This window comes from Triticum dicoccoides, chromosome 1A (assembly GCF_002162155.2).
Source record: "Triticum dicoccoides isolate Atlit2015 ecotype Zavitan chromosome 1A, WEW_v2.0, whole genome shotgun sequence".
NCBI lineage: Eukaryota > Viridiplantae > Streptophyta > Magnoliopsida > Poales > Poaceae > Triticum > Triticum dicoccoides.
In genome coordinates this window covers 418,158,542-418,180,925 of record NC_041380.1, presented here as the reverse complement: position 1 = coordinate 418,180,925, position 22,384 = coordinate 418,158,542, and the positions used below count along the sequence as shown (strand labels likewise).

General features: G+C 41.5%; 1 long non-coding RNA gene across 1 annotated transcript; it reads left to right on the top strand.

The window, feature by feature from the left end:
- The first annotated feature begins 15,964 nt into the window (after positions 1-15,964).
- Positions 15,965-19,159, top strand: LOC119296847. Its single transcript, XR_005145432.1, has 4 exons — positions 15,965-16,524; positions 16,840-17,163; positions 18,135-18,311; positions 18,902-19,159. It is a non-coding gene; the product is annotated as an uncharacterized LOC119296847 (long non-coding RNA).
- The last annotated feature ends 3,225 nt before the right edge of the window (positions 19,160-22,384 follow it).

The following is a 22,384-nucleotide window of genomic DNA, read 5'->3' as shown; positions in this document are numbered from 1 at the left end:
CTCCGAGTTTTAGCACACGTTCAGCTCGATGACGATCCCCGGACTCCGATCCAGCAAAGTGTCGGGGAAGAGTTCCGTCAGCATGACGGCGTGGTGACGATCTTGATGTACTACTGCTGCAGGGCTTCGCCTAAGCACCGCTACAATATTATCAAGGACTATGGTGGCTGGGGGCGCCGCACACGGCTAAGGAATAGATCACGTGGATCAACTTGTGTCTCTCTGGGGTGCCCCTGCCTCCGTATATAAAGGACCAAGAGGAGGAGGCCAGCCGGCCACATATGGCGCGCCAGGAGGAGTCCTACTCCCTCCGCAAGTAGGACTTCTCCCCCAATCCTTGTTGGAATAGGATTCATGAGGTGGAAAAGAGAGAGAGAGAAGGAGGAGGGCGCCGGCCCCCTCTCTCCTTGTCCTATTCGGACTAGGGGGGAGGGGCGCGCGGCCCAAGCCCTGGCTGCCTCTCCTCTTCTTCCACTATGGCCCATTAAGGCCCATATAGCTCCCGGGGGGTTCCAGTAACCTCCCGGTACTCCGGTAAAATCCCTATTTCACCCGGAACACTTCCGATATCCAAACATAGGCTTCCAATATATCAATCTTTATGTCTCGACCATTTCGAGACTCCTCATCATGTCCGTGATCACATCCGGGACTCCGAACAACCTTCGGTACATCAAAATGCATAAACTCATAATATAACTGTCATCGTAACCTTAAGCGTGCAGACCCTACGGGTTCGAGAACAATGTAGACATGACCGAGACATGTCTCCGGTCAATAACCAATAGCGGGACCTGGATGCCCATATTGGCTCCTACATATTCTACGAAGATCTTTATCGGTCAGACCGCATAACAACATACGTTGTTCCCTTTGTCATCGGTATGTTACTTGCCCGAGATTCGATCGTCGGTATCCAATACCTAGTTCAATCTCATTACCAGCAAGTCTCTTTACTCGTTCTGTAATACATCATCCCGCAACTAACTCATTAGTTGCAATGCTTGCAAGGCTTAAGTGATGTGCATTACCGAGAGGGCCCAGAGATACCTCTCCGACAATTGGAGTGACAAAACCTAATCTCGAAATACGCCAACCCAACATGTACCTTTGGAGACACCTGTAGTACTCCTTTATAATCACCCAGTTACGTTGTGACGTTTGGTAGTACCCAAAGTGTTCCTCCGGTAAACGGGAGTTGCATAATCTCATAGTTATAGGAACATGTATAAGTCATGAAGAAAGCAATAGCAACATACTAAACGATCGGGTGCTAAGCTAATGGAATGGGTCATGTCAATCAGATCATTCTCTTAATGATGTGATCCCGTTAATCAAATAACAACTCATTGTTCATGGTTAGGAAACATAACCATCTTTGATTAACGAGCTAGTCAAGTAGAGGCATACTAGTGACACTTTGTTTGTCTATGTATTCACACAAGTATTATGTTTCCGGTTAATACAATTCTAGCATGAATAATAAACATTTATCATGATATAAGGAAATAAATAATAACTTTATTATTGCCTCTAGGGCATATTTCCTTCAGTCTCCCACTTGCACTAGAGTCAATAATCTAGTTCACATCGCCATGTGATTTAACATCAATAGTTCACATCACCATGTGATTAACACCCATAGTTCACATCGATATGTGATCAACACCCAAAGGGTTTACTAGAGTCAGTAATCTAGTTCACATCGCTATGTGATTAACACCCAAAGAGTACTAAGGTGTGATCATGTTTTGCTTGTGAGATAATTTTAGTCACCTGGTCTGTTATATTCAGATCCGTAAGTATTTTGCGAATTTCTATGTCAACAATGCTCTGCACGGAGCTACTCTAGTTTATTGCTCCCACTTTCAATATGTATCTAGATCGAGACTTAGTGTCATCCAGATATGTGTCAAAACTTGCATCGACGTAACTTTTTACGACGAACCTTTTTGTCACCTCCATAATTGAGAAATATTTCCTTATTCCACTAAGGATAATTTTGACCGCTGTCCAGTGATCTACTCTTAGATCACTATTGTACTCCCTAGCCAAAGCAGTGCAGGGTATACAATAGATCTGGTATACAGCATGACATACTTTATAGAACCTATGGCCAAGGCATAGGGAATGACTTTCATTCTCTTTCTATCTTCTGCCGTGGTCGGGCTTTGAGTCTTACTCAACTTCACACCTTGTAATACAGGCAAGAACTCTTTCTTTGACTGCTCCATTTTGAATTACTTCAAAATCTTGTCAAGGTATGTACTCATTGGAAAAACTTATCAAGTGTCTTGATCTATCTCTATAGATCTTGAAGCTCAATATGAAGCAGCTTCACCGAAGTCTTTCTTTGAAAAACTTCTTTCAAACACTCCTTTATGCTTTGCAGAATAATTCTACATTATTTCCGATCAACAATATGTCATTCACATATACTTATCAGAAATGCTGTAGTGCTCCCACTCACTTTCTTGTAAATACAGGCTTCACCGTAAGTCTGTATAAAACTATATGCTTTGATCATCTTATCAAAGCGTATATTCCAACTCCGAGATGCTTGCACCAGTCCATAGATGGATCGCTAGAGCTTGCTTATTTTGTTAGCACCTTTAGGATTGACAAAACCTTCTGGTTGCATCATATACAACTCTTACTTTAAGAAATCCATTAAGGATTGCAGTTTTGTTATCCATTTGCCAGATTTCATAAAATGCGGCAATTGCTAACATGATTTGGACAGACTTTTAAGCATCGATACGAGTGAGAAACTCTCATCGTAGTCAACACCTTGAACTTGTCGAAAACCTTTTGCGACAATTCTAGCTTTGTAGATAGTAACACTACTATCAGCGTCCGTCTTCCTCTTGAAGATCCATTTATTTTCTATGGCTTGCCGATCATTGGGCAAATCCATCAAAGTCCATACTTTGTTCTCATACATGGATCATATCTCAGATTTTTATGGCCTCAAACCATTTCGCCGAATCTAGGCTCATCATCACTTCCTCATAGTTCGCAGGTTCGTCATGGTCTAGTAACATGACTTCCAAAACAGGATTACCGCACCACTCTGGTGCGGATCTCACTCTGGTTTTCCTACGAGATTTGGTAGTAACTTGATCTGAAGTTACATGATCATCATCATTAGCTTCTTCACTAATTGGTGTAGTAGTCACAGGAACAGATTTCTGTGATGAACTACTTTCCAATAAGGGAGCAGGTACAGTTACCTCATCAAGTTCTACTTTCCTCCCACTCACTTCTTTCGAGAGAAACTCCTTCTCTAAAAAACTCCGAATTTAGCAACAAAAGTCTTGCCTTCGGATTTGTGATAGAGGGTGTACCCAACAGTCTCCTTTGGGTATCCTATGAAGACATATTTCTCCGATTTGGGTTCGAGCTTATCAGGTTGAAGCTTTTTCACATAAGCATCGCAGCCCCAAACTTTCAGAAACGACAACTTTGGTTTCTCGCCAAACCACAGTTCATAAAGCGTCGTCTCAACGGATTTTGATGATGCCCTATTTAACGTGAATGCAACTGTCTCTAATGCATAACCCCAAAACGATAGTGGTAGATCGGTAAGAGACATCATAGATCGCACCATATCTAATAAAGTACGGTTATGACATTCAGACACACCATTATGCTGTGGTGTTCCAGGTGGCATGAGTTTGTGAAACTATTCCACATTGTTTTAATTGAAGACCAAACTTCGTAGCTCAAATATTTTACTTCTGCGATCATATCGTAGAAACTTTCATTTTTGTTACGATGATTCTCCACTTCACTCTGAAATTCTTTGAACTTTTCAAATGTTTCAGACCTTTGTTTCATCAAGTAGATATACTCATATATGCTCAAATCATCTGTGAAGATCAGAAAATAATGATACTTGTCGTGAGCCTCAATATTTATCGGACCACATACATCAGTATGTATGATTTCCAAGAAATCTGTTGCTCGCTCCATTGTTCCGAAGAACAGAGTCTTAGTCATCTTGCCCATGAGGCATGGTTCGCAAGCATCAACTGATTCATAATCAAGTAATTCCAAAAGCCCATCAACATGGAGTTTCTTCATGCGCTTTACACCAATATGACCTAAACGGTAGTGCCACAAATAAGTTGCACTATCAATATTAACTTTGCATCTTTTGGTTTGAATATTATGATTATGTGTATCACTACGATCGAGATCCAACGAACTATTTTCATTGGGTGTGTAACCATATAAGGTTTTATTCATGTAAACAGAACAACAATTTATTCTCTTACTTAAATGAATTACAATAAACATGATCAAATCATATTCATGCTTAACACAAACACCAAATAACACTTATTCAGGTTCAACACTAATCCCGAAAGTATAGGGAGTGTGCGATGATGATCATATCAATTTTGGAACCACTTCCAACACACATCATCACTTCACCCTTAACTAGTCTCTGTTTATTCTGCAACTCCTGTTTCGAGTTACTAATCTTAGCAACTGAACTAGTATCAAATACTGAGGGATTGCTATAAACACTAGTAAAGTACACATCAATAACATGTATATCAAATATACTTATGTTCACTTTGCCATCCTTCTTATCTGCCAATCACTTGGGGTAGTTCCGCTTCCAGTGACCAGTCCCTTTGCAGTAGAAACACTTAGTCTCAGGCTTAGGACCAGACTTGGGCTTCTTCACTTGAGCAGCAACTTGCTTGCTGTTCTTCTTGAAGTTCCCCTTCTTCCCTCTGCCCTTTTCTTGAAACTAGTGGTCTTGTCTACCATCAACACTTGATGTTTTTCTCGATTTCTACCTTCGTCAATTTCCGCATTACGAAGAGCTTGGGAATCGTTTCCGTTATCCCTTGCATATCATAGTTCATCATGAAGTTCTACTAACTTGGTGACGGTGACTAGAGAATTCTGTCAATCACTATCTTATCTGGAAGATTAACTCCCACTTGATTCAAGCGATTGTAGTACTTAGACAATCTGAGCACATGCTCACTAGTTGAGCGATTCTCCTCCATCTTTTAGCTATAGAACTTGTTGGAGACTTCATATCTCTCAACTCGGGTATTTGCTTGAAATATTAACTTCAACTCCTGGAACATCTCATATGCTCCATGACGTTCAAAACGTCTTTGAAGTCCCGATTCTAAGCCGTTAAGCATGGTGCACTAAACTATCAAGTAGTCATCATATTGAGCTAGCCAAACGTTCATAACGTCTGCATCTGCTCCTGCAATAGGTCCGTCACCTAGCGGTGCATCAAGGACATAATTCTTTTGTGCAGCAACGAGGATAAACCTCAGATCACGGATCCAATCCGCATCATTGCTACTAACATCTTTCAACACAATTTTCTCTAGGAACATATCAAAATAAACACAGGGAAGCAACAACGCGAGCTATTGATCTACAACATAATTTTACAAAATACTACCAGGACTAAGTTCATGATAAATTTAAGTTCAATTAATCATATTACTTAAGAACTCCCACTTAGATAGACATCCCTCTAATCCTCTAAGTGATCACGTGATCCAAATCAACTAAACCATGTCCGATCATCACGTGAGATGGAGTAGTTTCATTGGTGAACATCACTATGTTGATCATATCTACTATATGATTCACGCTCGACCTTTCGGTCTCCGTGTTCCGAGGCCATATCTGTATATGCTTGGCTCGTCAAGTATAACCTGAGTATTCTGCGTGTGCAGCTGTTTTGCACCCGTTGTATTTGAACGTAGAGCCTATCACACCCGATCATCACGTGGTGTCTCAGCACGAAGAACTTTCGCAACGGTGCATACTCAGGGAGAACACTTCTTGATAATTAGTGAGATCATCTTATAATGGTACCGTCAATCAAAGCAAGATAAGATGCATAAAAGATAAACATCATATGCAATCAATATAAGTGATATGATATGGCCATCATCATCTTGTGCCTGTGATCTCCATCTTCGAAGCACCGTCATGATCACCATCATCACCGGCGCGACACCTTGATCTCCATCGTAGCATCGTTGTCGTCTCGCCAAACTTATGCTTCTACGACTATCACTACCGCTTAGTAATAAAGTAAAGCATTACATCGCGATTGCATTGCATACAATAAAGCGACAACCATATGGCTCCTGCCAGTTGCCGATAACTCGGTTACAAAACATGATCATCTCATACAATAAAATTTAGCATCATGTCTTGGCCATATCACATCACAACATGCCCTGCAAAAACAAGTTAGACGTTCTCTACTTTGTTGTTGCAAGTTTTACGTGGCTGCTACGGGCTTAAGTAAGAACCAATCTCACCTACGCATCAAAACCACAACGATAGTTTGTCAAATAGACTCCGTTTTAACCTTCGCAAGGACCGGGCGTAGCCACACTCGGTTCAACTAAAGTTGGAGAGACAGTCGCCCGCAAGCCACCTATGTGCAAAGCACGTCGGGAGAACCGGTCTCGTGTAAGCGTACGCGTAATGTTGGTTCGGGTCGTCTCGTCCAACAATACCGCTGAACCAAAGTATGACATGCTGGTAGGCAGTATGACTTATATCGCCCACAACTCACTTGTGTTCTACTCGTGCATATAATATCAAACCATAAAACCTAGGCTCTGATACCACTGTTGGGGAACGTAGTAATTTCAAAAAATTTCCTACGCACACGCAAGATAATGTGATGCATAGCAACGAGAGGGGGGAGTGTGATCTACATACCTAGTAGATTGACAACGGAAGTTTTTGGTTGATGTAGTCGTACGTCTTCACGGCCCGACCGATCAAGCACCGAAACTACGGCACCTCCGAGTTTTAGCACACATTCAGCTCGATGACGATCCCCGGACTCTGATCCAGCAAAGTGTCAGGGAAGAGTTCTGTCAGCACGACGGCGTGGTGACGATCTTGATGTACTACTGCTGCAGGGCTTCGCCTAAGCACCGCTACAATATTATCAAGGACTATGGTGGTTGGGGGCGCCGCACACGGCTAAGGAATAGATCACGTGGATCAACTTGTGTCTCTCTGGGGTGCCCCTGCCTCCGTATATAAAGGACCAAGAGGGGGAGGCCGGCCGGCCACATATGGCACGCCAGGAGGAGTCCTACTCCCTCCGCGAGTAGGACTTCTCCCCCAATCCTTGTTGGAATAGGATTCATGAGGTGGAAAAGAGAGAGAGAGAAGGAGGAGGGCGCTGGCCCCCCCTCTCCTTGTCCTATTCGGACTAGGGGAAGGGGCGCGCGGCCCAAGCCCTAGCTGCCTCTCCTCTTCTTCCACTATGGCCCATTAAGGCCCATATAGCTCCCGGGGGGTTCCGGTAACCTCCCGGTACTCCGATAAAATCCCTAATTCACCCGGAACACTTCCGATATCCAAACATAGGCTTCCAATATATCAATCTTTATGTCTCGACCATTTCGAGACTCCTCGTCATGTCCGTGATCACATCCGGGACTCCGAACAACCTTCGGTACATCAAAATGCATAAACTCATAATATAACTGTCATCGTAACCTTAAGCGTGCGGACCCTACGGGTTCGAGAACAATGTAGACATGACCGAGACATGTCTCCGGTCAATAACCAATAGCGGGACCTGGATGCCCATATTGGCTCCGACATATTCTACGAAGATCTTTATCGGTCAGACCGCATAACAACATACGTTGTTCCCTTTGTCATCGGTATGTTACTTGCCCGAGATTCGATCGTCGGTATCCAATACCTAGTTCAATCTCGTTACCGGCAAGTCTCTTTACTCATTCTGTAATACATCATCCCGTAACTAACTCATTAGTTGCAATGCTTACAAGGCTTAAGTGATGTGCATTACCAAGAGGGCCCAGAGATACCTCTCCGACAATCGGAGTGACAAAACCTAATCTCGAAATACGCCAACCCAACATGTACCTTTGGAGACACCTGTAGTACTCCTTTATAATCGCCCAGTTACGTTGTGACGTTTGGTAGTACCCAAAGTGTTCCTCCGGTAAACGGGAGTTGCATAATCTCATAGTTATAGGAACATGTATAAGTCATGAAGAAAGCAATAGCAACATACTAAACGATCGGGTGCTAAGCTAATGGAATGGGTCATGTCAATCAGATCATTCTCTTAATGATGTGATCCCGTTAATCAAATAACAACTCATTGTTCATGGTTAGGAAACATAACCATCTTTGATTAACGAGCTAGTCAAGTAGAGGCATACTAGTGACACTTTGTTTGTCTATGTATTCACACAAGTATTATGTTTCCGGTTAATACAATTCTAGCATGAATAATAAACATTTATCATGATATAAGGAAATAAATAATAACTTTATTATTGCCTCTAGGGCATATTTCCTTCAATTACGCTGTGGTGTTCCGGGTGGCGTGAGTTGCGAAACTATTCCGCATTGTTTCAAATGTAGACCAAACTCGTAACTCAAATATTCTCCTCCACGATCATATCATAGAAACTTTATTTTCTTGTTACGATGATTTTCAACTTCACTCTGAAATTCTTTGAACCTTTCAAATGTTTCAGACTTATGTTTCATTAAGTAGGTATACCCGTATCTGCTTAAATCATCTGTGAAGGTGAGAAAATAACGATATCCACCACGAGCTTCAACATTCATTGGACCACAGACATCTGTATGTATGATTTCCAACAAATCTGTTGCTCTCTCCATAGTACCGGAGAACGGCGTTTTAGTCATCTTGCCCATGAGGCACAGTTCGCAAGTACCAAGTGATTCATAATCAAGTGATTCGAAAAGTCCATCAGTATGGAGTTTCTTCATGCGTTTTATACCGATATGACCTAAACGGCAGTGCCACAAATAAGTTGCACTATCATTATCAACTCTACATCTTTTGGTTTCAACATTATGAATATGTGTATCACTACTATCGAGATTCATCAAAACTAGACCATTCTTCAAGGGTGCATGACCATAAAAGATATTACTCATATAAATAGAACAACCATTATTCTCTGATTTAAATGAATAACCGTCTCGCATTAAACAAGATCCAGATATAATGTTCATGCTCAACGCTGGCACCAAATAACAATTATTTAGGTCTAATACTAATCCCGATGGTAGATGTAGAGGTAGTGTGCCCACCGCGATCACATCGACTTTGGAACCATTTCCCACGCGCATCGTCACCTCGTCCTTCGCCAGTGTTCGCTTAATCCATAGTCCCTGTTTCGAGTTGCAAATATTAGTAACAGAACCAGTATCAAATACCCAGGTGCTACTGCGAGCTCTAGTAAGGTACACATCAATAACATGTATATCACATATACCTTTGTTCACCTTGCCATCCTTCTTATCCGCCAAATACTTCAGGCAGTTCCGCTTCCAGTGACCAGTCTGCTTGCAGTAGAAGCACTCAGTTTCAGGCTTAGGTCCAGATTTGGGTTTCTTCTCTTGAGCAGCAACTTGCTTGTTGTTCTTCTTGAAGTTCCCCTTCTTCTTCCCTTTGTCTTTTTCCTTGAAACCAGTGGTTTTGTTAACCATCAACACTTGATGCTTCTTCTTGATTTCTACCTCCGCAGCTTTCAGCATTGCGAAGAGCTCGGGAATAGTCTTATTCATCCCTTGCATATTATAGTTCATCACGAAGCTCTTGTAGCTAGGTGGCAGTGATTGGAGAATTCTATCAATGACACAATCATCTGGAAGATTAACTCCCAATTGAATCAAGTGATTATTATACCCAGACATTTTGAGTATATGCTCACTGACAGAACTGTTCTCCTCCATCTTGCAGCTATAGAACTTATTGGAGACTTCATATCTCTCAATCCGGGCATTTGCTTGAAATATTAACTTCAACTCCTGGAACATCTCATATGCTCCATGACGTTCAAAACATCGTTGAAGTCCCGATTCTAAGCCGTAAATCATGGCACGCTGAACTATCGAGTAGTCATCAGCTTTGCTCTGCCAAACGTTCATAACATCTGGTGTTGCTCCAGCAGCAGGCCTGGCACCCAGCAGTGCTTCCAGGACGTAATTCTTCTAAAGTTACGGACCCAGTCCGTGTAATTGCTACCATCATCTTTCAACTCAATACGGGCCATCTATCTACAATCAAACATAAACAAGCAAGATACTATCAGGTACTAAGTTCATGATAAATTTAAGTTCAATTAATCATATTACTTAAGAACTCCCACTTAGAAAGATATCCCTCTAATCTTCTAAGTGATTACGTGATCCAAATCAACTAAACCATAACCGATCATCACGTGAAATGGAGTAGTTTTCAATGGTGAACATACCTATGTTGATCATATCTACTATATGATTCACGCTCGACCTTTCGGTCTCAGTGTTCCGAGGCCATATCTGCATATGCTAGGCCTGTCAAGTTTAACCTGAGTATTCTGCGTGTGCAAAAACTGGCTTGCACCCGTTGTAGATGGACGTAGAGCTTATCACACCCGATCATCACGTGGTGTCTAGGCACGACGAACTTTGGCAACGGTGCATACTCAGGGAGAACACTACTTGATAATTAGTGAGAGATCATCTTATAATGCTACCGTCAATCAAAGCAAGATAAGATGCATAAAAGATAAACATCACATGCAATCAATATAAGTGATATGATATGGCCATCATCTTCTTGTACTTGTGATCTCCATCTCCGAAGTACCGTCATGATCACCATCTCACCTGCGCGACACCTTGATCACCATCGTAGCATCGTTGTCGTATCGCCAATCTTATGCTTCCACGACTATCGCTACCGCCTAGTGATAAAGTAAAGCATTACAACACAGTTGCATTGCATACAATAAAGCGACAACCATATGGCTCCTGCCAGTTGCCGATAACTCGGTTACAAAACATGATCATCTCATACAATAAAATTTAGCATCATGTCTTGACCATATCACATCACAACATACCCTGCAAAATCAAGTTATACGTCCTCTACTTTGTTGTTGCAAGTTTTACGTGGCTGCTACAGGCTTTAAGCAAGAACCAATCTTACCTATGCATCAAAACCACAATGATAGTTTGTCAAGTTGGTGCTATTATAACCTTCGCAAGGACCGGGCGTAGCCATACTCGGTTCAACTAAAGTTGGAGAAACTGACACCCGCCAGCCACCTGTGTGCAAAGCACGTCGATAGAACCAGTCTTGCGTAAGCGTACGTGTAATGTCGGTCCGGGCCGCTTCATCCAACAATACCGCCGAACCAAAGTATGACATGCTGGTAAGCAGTATGACTTATATCGCCCACAACTCACTTGTGTTCTACTCGTGCAAATAACATCAACACATAAAACCTAGGCTCGGATGCCACTGTTGGGGAACATAGTAATTTCAAAATTTTCCTACGCACACGCAAGATCATGGTGATGCATAGCAACAAGAGGGGAGAGTGCTGTCTACATACCCTCGTAGACCGGAAGCGGAAGCGTTATAACAACGCGGTTGATGTAGTCGTATGTCTTCACGGCCCGACCGATCAAGCACCGAAACTACGGCACCTCCGAGTTCTAGCACACGTTCAGCTCGATGACGATCCCCGAACTCCGATCCAGCAAAGTGTCGGGGAAGAGTTCCGTCAGCACGACGGCGTGGTGACGGTCTTGATGTTCTACCGCCGCAGGGCTTCGCCTAAGCACCGCTACAATATTATCGAGGATTATGGTGGAGGGGGCACCGCACACGGCTAAGAGATCTCAAGGATCAATTGTTGTGTCTAGAGCTGCCCCCTGCCCCAGTATATAAAGGAGCAAGGGGGAGGGGCGGCCGGCCATGATGAGGCGCGCCAGGGAGGAGTCCTACTCCTACTGGGAGTAGGACTCCCTCCTTTTCCTTGTCCAAGTAGGAGAGGGGGAAGGAAGGGAGAGAGGAGAGGAAGGAAAGGGGGGGCGCCACCCCTCCCTCCTTGTCCAATTCGGACTAGGGGGATAGGGGGCGCGCGGCCTGCCCTGGCCGCCCCTCCTCTTCTCCACTTTAGGCCCATGAGGCCCATTAACCCCCCGAGGGGTTCCGGTAACCCTCCGGTACTCCGGTTTTATCCGAAACTTCCCCGGAACACTTTCGGTGTCCGAATATTGCCGTCCAATATATCAATCTTTATGTCTCGACCATTTCGAGACTCCTCGTTATGTCCGTGATCATATCCGGGACTCCAAACTAACTTCGGTATATCAAAACTAATAAACTCATAATATAACTGTCATCGAAACCTTAAGCGTGCGGACCCTACGGGGTCGAGAACAATGTAGACATGACCGAGACACGTCTCCGGTCAATAACCAATAGCGGAACCTGGATGCTCATATTGGCTCCCACATATTCTACGAAGATCTTTTATCGGTCAGACCGCATAACAACATACGTTGTTCCCTTTGTCATCGGTATGTTACTTGCCCGAGATTCGACCATCGGTATCTCAATACCTAGTTCAATCTCGTTGCCGGCAAGTCTCTTTACTCGTTCCGTAATACATCATCTCGCAACTAACTCATTAGTTGCATTGCTTGCAAGGCTTAGGTGATGTGCATTACCGAGAGGGTCCAGAGATACCTCTCCGACAATCGGAGTGACAAATCATAATATCGAAATACGTCAACCCAACATGTACCTTTGGAGACACCTGTAGAGCACCTTTATAATCACCCAGTTATGTTGTGATGTTTGGTAGCACACAAAGTGTTTCTCCGGCAAACGGGAGTTGCATAATCTCATAGTCATAGGAACATGTATAAGTTATGAAGAAAGCAATAGCAACATACTAAACGATCGGGTGCTAAGCCAATGGAATGGGTCATGTCAATCACATTATTCTTCTAATAATGTGATCTCGTTAATCAAATGACAACACATGTCTATGGTTAGGAAACATAACCATCTTTGATTAATTAGCTAGTCAAGTAGAGGTAGTCAAGTAGAGGCATACTAGTAACGTTTAGTTTGTTTATGTATTCACACAAGTATTATGTTTTCGGATAACATGAATAATAAATATTTATCATGATATAAGGAAATAAAATAATGCATATTTCCTTCAGAAGCGAGGGGAGGCGGCGACTCCCAGGCCAGCGCAGATCAGCGGGGCTCCGACGCCGTGGGAGTTCGTCGTGGACGCCGACGGGGCGCGTGAGGATATGGCTCAGACGGAGGTGGTGCGGCGCGAGCACTCGGTGGCTGGGGCACGACGCGGATGCAGCTGCGTGGTTGCGCCTGGAGTGCGAGGAAGCGGGCGGAGGCCCGCTAGACTCCGGTGGATGTGGCCCTTGGTCGCCGCCGTCCGCTGGTCTCTTCGTCCGGCGAATCGACGCCGGATTTGTAGGATCCAACGGCGTGGGGTGGCTCTGGTGACCTTGCGCAAGGACGGCGCGCATGGGGAAGACAACCACCATGGCCTTGTAGGGTCCTACGAAGGTATGCATATACTGTTGCCTCTACTCTGCTAACGCTATCCTTACACGGAAACCTGCATAAATCATGCTTATTAAGACTAAATTGTGAGTGTTGCTTTACTGGACAGAAGAAGAGGTTATTCTTCAGAGAATTATGGCGTTTCTTTTGGTTTGTAACCATCATCAATAACACATGGGCAACTATTCAGTAATCTGTGTACCTTACACTACTTCCTCCTGTTTGCACTGATATGTGGATTCCTCAAATTTTGAAGCAGCCTGAACGTTACCATCAGATTCTAATTCACTTTGCATGTCTCAAAATTCTGTTGTATTTTTTCCTAGCTGATTTCTGAGTCAAGTTGTGATAAAGTAGTTAGCTTAGCTATGTACTGAAGTTAGTTTAGTTTGGTGTGTACCCGAGGTTCTGCTTAAAATAGTTACCATTGTATTAGACATATATTTGACATCTTATTTAGCAAGATATTCCTCGAGAATAGACATAGTTTTCATCTTGTCAACTACAACTCCGACGTACATTTTTTGCCTCCAAAATCGCCATGTCTCACTATACATTTTTTCTTAAATTTGCCCTCTCACTGTAAGACTTTTCTTAAATTTTCCTGGAAGATGGCAAATATACTTATCGAATCATTGCAAATTTTAGTTCTCGTATCATGAAAATTCATTATTTTTTTGCCATGGCAACTTTTGATTTTTGGATCATGGCGCATTTTTACTGTTTTCTACCATGGCATTTTTTTTGGTAGACCATGGAAACAAATCTTATACTTTTTGCCATGTAAGCATCAAACATTTAGTTAATTGATCATGGCAAATTTAGTTAACACATCATAACAAACTTGCTTCCTGGAATATGGCAAATATAGTTATCGTATCATGGCAAATTTAGTTCTCGGATCATGGCAAATTAATTGCTTTCTTGCCATGGCAACTTTTGATTTTTTGAAATTGTCGTTGTAATTCTTTAAATTGTCAAAAACAACACAAAATAGCAAATATTACCATGGCAAGTTTTGCTAATTATTTTACCTTTATTAACATGGCTATCCTAAATCCCCATGGCAATTTTTTAACTTTTATTGCCATGGCAAGTTACTATTTATTTGCCATGGCAAATTTACCTTTTATTAACATGGCAAATTTACCTAAATCCCCATGGCAATATCTAAGTTTATTTGCCATGGCAAGTTTTTACTATTTATTTGACTTTTATTAACATGGCGAATTTACCTAAATCCCGATGGCAATATCAAACTATTATTGCCATGGCAAGTTTTACTATTTATTTGCCATGGATAATATACCTTCATTAATATGACAAATTTACCTAAATCCCCATGGCAATATTTAACTTTTATTGCCCTGGCAAATTTTACTTTTTATTTGCTATGGTTAATTTACCTTTATTAACATGGCAAATTTACCTAAATTCCCACGGCAAATTTTAACTTTTATTGCCATGGCAAGATTTACTATTCATTTGATCTTTATTAACATGGCAGATTTTACTTTTATTTTTGCGTGCCAATTATTAATTTTTCTACACCATGGCAAAATTAACCTTTTTATTGCCATGGCAAATTTACCTTTTATTTCCTATAATTTTTTTAATTTAATTTACATGGCAATTTTAATTTTCGTCACTCATGGCAAACATACTTCTATGCAGCATGGCAAGTTTTACTTTTATTTTGCCATGGAAAAAATACTTAGAAAACACGGCAATTATTACTAAACAATAGATGGTGCATTTTTTTTTGTGCTTCAGCAAATTTATATAGTAAAAATAGCACACAAAATTTTAATCCATATTTTCTTGAAATTATGGTACAGATGCAAACTGCCATGATTTTTTCCTTTTTGTGCTATTGCATATTTTTTTTCTTTCCATCATGGTACAGATGCAAAATTTGTTTATAAAGATGATTGCAATTTTTGCTTTGAAACCATTGGGATTCTTTTAGTAGTATCTTGTTTTCCATTTTTCTATCTATCATGACTCTTTTTTTGACTTTTTCAAGTGATGGCAAGTTCATATGCATCCACACTGCACATTTGCCATGTTTTTGATTGGTAAACAACAAAAATTGCCATGGCAAATTCATACATTTTGACATCTTTGCAAATAAGATCTTTTTGGTTCATTCATATTATAGCGGAAGAGTTCTCATGGTTCATTCATACTTTTTTATTTTTGCAGCATTTTGTGACTTTTTTTTATTTCATGAAAAAAATCTAGCCTTTATTTAGTCACATCCAATAGTGGTTTTTTTGGTCACAATAAAAATTGGCACAATCTGGGCTATTTTTTCACAACAAAAAGGCCTCTAGGCCCCTGAGGTAGGGTGTTCAGGCTGGGTGATTCTCGTCCCGAACGCATGCGTTCGGTCGATGCCTTCCACGGGACCGAACGAATCGTTCATTCTGAGGCTCTTCCAGACCGAACGTTCGGCAGTTATCGAGGTCCTCACATTATTCACAGAAAAAAAAAATCTACACATTACCTCTGCCTCCTCCATCAAGGAGTACGCGGCCAAGCCAAATCTATTCTCTCCGTGACCACAACGCCGCCGCCGCCGCCACCAGTGATTCTGCCTAGCTCCGGCGCTTGCTGCGCCGCCGCTCACAGGAGCAGCTACCCCTCACTACCCTTCCCCGATCCCTGGCCATGGCGACTTCCTCCGCGCCCACATGCGGCCCGCCGCAACCCTAGTTAACCACAGGTCACCAACGCCCCGCGCCTCCTCTGTCTTGTCGATCTACTGCCCCGCGCCTCCTCTGGTTTGTCGACCTACTGCCCCGCGCCACGTCTCCGCACGCGCCGCTCCCGGCTCGGCCTTGGTGGTGCTGCTCCGCCTCAGCAATCTCGACTCCGACGCCGCTCACGGTTCAGCAAGCCACTCCTCCTCTGACCCGCTCTTCTCTTACACTATTTGGTTCTTTCTGTGGCAGGCCAGGGCGGATTCTTTGCCGGCCATCGTGATGACAATCCACTCTACCTTGACTGCTCATCCCGATCCACCGCCGCGGGCGCTGGCTTGCACCGGCATCAATGTCACTACACTCCGTAAATCAGAGGATGCCTAACATCACACGGTTTGTCTCTTTCCCTTCCTTCCTTTGAGATTGTATCACTGAGCGCTTACTTGTGTACCTCTATCCTTCTCATGTAGTGCTGCCACCATGTATGACTCTAATTGAAACCATGACAATACGAAACACGGTGTGTATGCATCGTTCATGTCTATGCATCTTATTATATAATATATATACAGCAATGTTCATTATATGTACAGCGCACACCGTTTTCCCTTGTTAATTAATTTCAATGTATGATTATTTTTTATGTGGCTTGGCGTTTTTCATTAGTCCCCTAGAAAACATAACCGATGAGATGGCTATATCTTTCAGGTAATGATCTGCCCACGGTGTTTTCAAGTGGAGAGGCGGATGATTTAAAGTGCTAGTATCAGAATATTAGATCACTGGTGGCGTGTTGTCTGCTGGAAGCAATTCGCCTAGAGGGGAAAGGGTGTCCGTTGTACTGGGAGTGAGTACAATCGACGGCGAGGCACACGTGGGTGGGGAGGAAACACTTGGTGCTAGGTTAAAGGAAGGGCTGAGTATGATTAGTCCGGTGTAGTTACAGGTGTTGGCCTCTAGCTTGCTGTCAAAGACGTGTTCTTGCAGAGGACCAGAGTAATGCTTTAATTCCCGCCAATGCATCAATGCAAGGTATGTTGTGCTTGAAACTTTCGTGGAGCGTTCACTACATAGTAGTGTTAATGCTTTTCCATGTTCTTTCAAACCATACTTCAATATGCTAATGTACATGCTTCAATATACTCCATCTGAGAACAGTTTGTCGGGATATGAGGATGAGTCAAGTTAGTCCGTTTAGACTGATCTGTATAGAACCCAATATGTTTTTTGACTGAAACCCAATATGTTGCAACCCTGATCTTATTTCTTATACTGTATGGCATCTATTTTAGACTCTGGACCAGTTTTTCCTAATAAATAAAGAATTGTCTGCTCAAGCGGCAGGCAAAACTTTATAATTCCCTTCATTATATATGAAAATATGGCTACTTTTTTGTTGTGGGGGATGTTTAGCTTATTTTTTTATCTAAATCATATAGAACTTAAATGTAATGTGAACATTGCGAACAGTTACAATGTTAATATAAGTAAGATAGCAGGCCATAGTTTAAGATTTACAAGAACACCAGATTAGTTATTTCCTCCCCTGCAAAAAAAAGATTAGTTATTTCCTGATATATATAGTTCTTAAAACGAAACTCGTCACGTCAAAAATTATGAACTATTTATTTTTATTGCTCAGAGTATTGCCCTATAGGTAGTGAGTTCGATGTTGAACTGTAAACTTAGAAGAAAAAGTTCATTGAAAGGTAGAAACAAATATCATACAAAATATAGATTACTGGTAAAGATTTCTAGATAGAAAGTTAAGAGATGAAAAGCTACAATGCCACACAAGATAAACACTAGCCCCTCAAATATGGTGATTTCAACAATCCTTTTGCACATGGATGTTTCAGATAAAGAGCTACCTAGAGTTCAAGCTCCATTTTGCATTTCCGATTTAACCTTTTTTGAAAGGTGCTTATAATACAGGAAACACTTTAGATAGAAATTCTACCTTGAGAGTTCATTATCTGACACTTCTGCTGAACTTATCGCAGGATACCAGAATATGGGTTGCTTTAGACTTTCCTGGAGGAACTGGTGACAAAATACACAGAAATCAAGTTTGTTAAATTATCTCCACTAACTATATTCCCAACTACCCATATAGGATGTTTCCAAAGGGATTTTTGTTGGTCTGCAGCAGCTTTGTGGGACGAAATGCACACCTGAATGTAAGTTATATGACACAATCAGTTTCCATTATCTTAGTTCAAGTATTCTTTTTCTGAGGTTAATTGAAGTTACTCTTCTTTATTTAGTTGGCTGGACAAAAAAAATAACAGTGTGTGTGGCTATGTTAAAGTTGCAATTACCCAATCGCAGTATACAATTTACAATATTTGTGTATACTGTCATCAAGATGCCTTAACGTGAGTAATCTTTGATCTTAGGATGAGAATTCTCTTTTTGTACTAAGAGGGACCATGTTCATTATGACATGCATTTCTATATATTAGATATATGGTCCTAATGTAATTTTGGCTTGCGACATATGGCAAAAGAAAAGAAAAAGATTGAGGTAAAAAATTTAAGAGTGCTAACAGAGTGGCATGCCTAGTTCACAGTTATACATTCTTGTTACAATTAAATCAAGCATCTGCTAGGAATAAGGAACGACAAGAATTTTTCTTGGTCATTACAATACATTGAACTGATGTGAGCTTTCCTTCGATAAATGATCAATCCTAGAATATTTAAGCATTACATGCGGCTTCCATCTCCTCATGCTGAATTTTCATTTTGTTTATTTAATCTGTTGCAGTGGCGCATTGCCAGTCAGTTCTAGTACCGAACCATGGGCAGGGTGGCGGTAATTCATCCTATAACAATGTCATAGAAGGCATTCGCAGGAAGTTCATAGAGAAGCTTGTCATCCAACATGAAGGACGATGGAGACGAAGATGATGCATGGCTAAGTTGTTGATAGAAAGGTCGAGAATGGGGCTACTACAAGATAGTTTTACATTTACGTTATACAATGCCAGTTTCATGGTTAATAAATAGGAGATCATGTAATATCTTTATCAGATTGTGTTCCATGTAATGCAAACCGATTTGATTAAATATATAAAATCTTTCTGTTTAGTGGATTGCTGCTCTTTACTTCGTTGTTCGTAATATATAAAATGTCAGTAATTGTTCAAGCTCTGCACAGATGCATGGACGTGCTGCACTGGTTTGTAATGTGAAAATTGGTTTGTGTAGGGTAATCAGCAATGTATACAAAGTGTTGTTTTGCTGTAGATATATATGTTGCTATCGTGCAACGCTTTTACATGCTGATTACCAACGCAACTATATGTGTTGTTGTAGACCCTTCCAACGCCACCAACAGCAACGGATACGAATGCGTTGGTGTAGACCTTAGCAACACATATATGGACATTAGGCAACACAATGATGCGTTGCTAAAAGGAGGTTCCCGTTGTAGTGAGTTTCATGCAATATGATAAAAAACCCATCTTGTTATCCTCGATGGCAATGATACAATACGTGCCTTGCTACCCCTTCTGTCATTGGAAAAGGACACCACAAGATCGAAGCCAAAGCTAAGCACTTCTTCCATGGCAAGAACAACCAATCTAGTAGGCCAAACCAAACTGATAATTCGAAGAGACTTGCAAAGATAACCAATCATACATAAAAGAATTCAGAGAAGATTCAAATATTATTCATAGATAGACTTGATCATAAACCCACAATTCATCGGTCTCAACAAACACACCGCAAAAAGAAGATTACATCGAATAGATCTCCACGAGAGAGGGGAAGAACATTGTATTGAGATCCAAAAAGAGAGAAGAAGCCATCTAGCTACTAACTATGGACCCGTAGGTCTGAAGTAAACTACTCACACTTTATCGGAGAGGCTTGGATGATGATGTAGAAGCCCTCCGTGATCGATACCCCCTCCGGCGGAGCCCCGGAACACGCCCCAAGATGGGATCTCGTGGATACAGAAAGTTGCGGCGGTGGAATTAGGTTTTTGGCTCCGTATATGATCGTTTGGGGGTACGTGGATATATATAGGAGGAAGGAGTATGTCGATGGAGTTTTGAGGGGCCCACGAGGCAGGGGGCGCGCCCTAGGGGGGGCGCCCTCCACCCTCGTGGCTTTCTTGACGGAGGGTCCAAGTCTCCTGGGTCTTATCTGATGAGAAAATCGCGTCCCCGAAGGTTTCATTCCGTTTGGACTCCGTTTGATATTCTGTTTCTCCAAAACACTGAAATAGGCAAAAAACAGCAATTCTAGGCTGGGCCTCCGGTTAATAGGTTAGTCCCAAAAATAATATAAAAGTGGAAAATAAAGCCCAATATAGTCCAAAACAGTAGATAATATAACATGGAGCAATCAAAAAATATAGATACGTTGGAGACGTATCAAGCATCCCCAAGCTTAATTCCTGCTCGTCCTCGAGTAGGTAAATGATAAAAACATAATTTTTGATGCGGAGTGCTACTTGGCATAATTTCAATGTAAATCTTCTTAAATTGTGGTATGAATATTCAGATTCAAAAGATTCAAGACAAAAGTTCATGTTGACATAAAAATAATAATACTTCAAGCATACTAACAAAACAATTATGTCTTCTCAAAATAACATGGCCAAAGGAAGCTATCCCTACAAGATCATATAGTCTCGCTATCCTCTATCTTCACCACACAAAGTATTTAAATCATGCACAACCCCGATGACAAGCCAAGCAATTGTTTCATACTTTTGACATTTGCAAAACTTTTTCGATCTTCACGCAATACATGAGCGTGAGCCATGGATATAGCACTATATGTGAAATAAAATGGTGGTTGTGGAGAAGACAAAAAGAGGGGAAGATAGTCTTACATCAACTAGGCGTATCAACGGACTATGGAGATGCCCATCAATAGATATCAATGTGAGTGAGTAGGGATTGCCATGCAATGGATGCACTAGAGCTATAAGTATATAAAAGCTCAACAAAAGAAACTAAGTGGGTGTGCATCCAACTCGCTTGCTCACGAAGACCTAGGGCATTTTGAGGAAGCCCATCATTGAAAGATACAAGCCAAGTTCTATAATGAAAAATTCCCACTAGTATATGAAAGTGACATAATGAGAGACTCTCTATCATGAAGATCATGGTGCTATTTTGAAGCACAAGTGTGGTAAAAGGATAGTAACATTGTCCCTTATCTCTTTTTCTCTCATTTTTTTGTTTGGGCCTTTTTTGTGGCCTCTTTTTCTTCTTCCGTCCGGAGTCTCATTCCGACTTGTGGGGGAATCATAGTCTCCATCATCCTTTCCTCACTTGGGACAATGCTCTAAAAATGATGATCATCACACTTTTATTTTTCTTACAACTCAACAATTACAACTCGATACTTAGAACAAAATATGACTCTATATGAATGCCTCCGGCGGTGTACCGGGATATGCAATGAATCAAGAGTGACATGTATGAAAGAATTATGAACGGTGGCTTTGCCACAAATACAATGTCAACTACATGATCATGCTAGCAATATGACAATGATGGAGTGTGTCATAATGAATGGAACGGTGGAAAGTTGCATGGAAATATATCTCGGAATGGCTATGGAAATGCCATGATAGGTAGGTATGGTAGCTGTTTTGAGGAAGGTATTTGGTGGGTGTATGATACCGGCGAAAAGTGCGCGGTATTAGAGAGGCTAGCAATGGTGGAAGGAAGGAAAGTGCGTATAATCCATGGACTCAACATTAGTCATAAAGAACTCATATACTTATTGCAAAAATCTAGAAGTTATCAAAGCAAAGTATTACGCGCATGCTCCTAGGGGGATAGATTGGTAGGAAAAGACCATCGCTCGTCCCCGACCGCCACTCATAAGGAAGACAATCAATAAATAAATTATGCTCCGACTTCATCACATAACGGTTCACCATACGTTCTTGCTACGGGAATCACAAACTTTAACACAAGCATTTCTCAAATTCACAACTACTCAACTAGCATGACTCTAATATCACCATCCTCATATCTCAAGACAATTATCAAGCATCAATTTTTTCTTAGTATTCAATGCACTCAAAAGAAAGTTTTACAAATCTAGAATACCAAGCATATTATTATTAAGCAATTTACCATGCTATTAAGACTCTCAAAATAATCTAAGTGAAGCATGAGAGATCAATAGTTTATATAAAAAAAATCCACCACCGTGCTCTAAAAGATTTAAGTAAAGCACTAGAGCAAAATTATATAACTCAAAAGATATAAGTGAA